Genomic DNA, 793 nt, shown 5'->3' with positions numbered 1-793 from the left:
AACGAAGAATAATAACAAAACCAAGATTTTTCTTTTTCCGAATCTTTAATAAGAGACAATTCTAGATGAAAAATATTTCAATTTTTTATGCTAGACATTTCTCAGTATTATTTGATTGAAAAAGAAAATATTTCTCTTCGTTTTTCACATTCAAATGTGAGATAATGTTTTTCATTTCTTTTTTAATATTATGAATAAAATCATTATTTAATCCAATAATATACCATATGCTTATAAAAAATTTATAAACAACTTAATTAGCATAGTCTTACAACCCTCAACCATATGTAGTCCAAGCAGCACTAAAAAATTAATTAAAGTACATAACAGCATGGACTGCGATATGCGTTCAAAATGTCGATGTTCATGTGTCCTGCAGTTCACACGATGACGCACAGTTTGCTGCGTTCTTCATCGACCCATGAGCCGAGTGATCCACCGCTTAGAGTTTTATAATTCATTTTTATATAATATCAATATTGTTTTTATTGAAAGAAATTAAAAATACACCATTTTACTGGCATATATCAATTCCTTCAATAAATTTATTTTTATACCTAAAAATAAATGTTGCGATATGTCTTAGTTTCATATAAGCATTATGTATCATAATAATCTGGTTACGGTTTGCTATTTTGGGTGACACATACTGCAAAATTTATATAAAACATTAACCTGATGGATGACAGGTACAAACATTGTATATTTTAGGTTGTTGCATTAGCCAACGTATGCTCATAACATAGATGAACAATACATATTCGCAACGCGTGTATATTATGGTCCATATACA

The 793-nt window shown here is 28.6% G+C and overlaps 1 non-coding gene across 1 annotated transcript; it reads right to left on the bottom strand.

Moving 5' to 3' along the window:
• Window positions 1-271: 271 nt before the first annotated feature.
• On the bottom strand, window positions 272-450 carry LOC117149639. The gene has a single exon (XR_004460424.1). It is a non-coding gene; the product is annotated as a 5.8S ribosomal RNA (ribosomal RNA).
• Window positions 451-793: the final 343 nt, after the last annotated feature.

The sequence above is a fragment of the Drosophila mauritiana genome, unplaced genomic scaffold, assembly GCF_004382145.1.
Source record: "Drosophila mauritiana strain mau12 unplaced genomic scaffold, ASM438214v1 U_265, whole genome shotgun sequence".
Classification (NCBI taxonomy): Eukaryota; Metazoa; Arthropoda; class Insecta; order Diptera; family Drosophilidae; genus Drosophila; species Drosophila mauritiana.
Note: the sequence above shows the minus strand (reverse complement) of the source record. Positions and strands in the feature narration are given on the sequence as shown.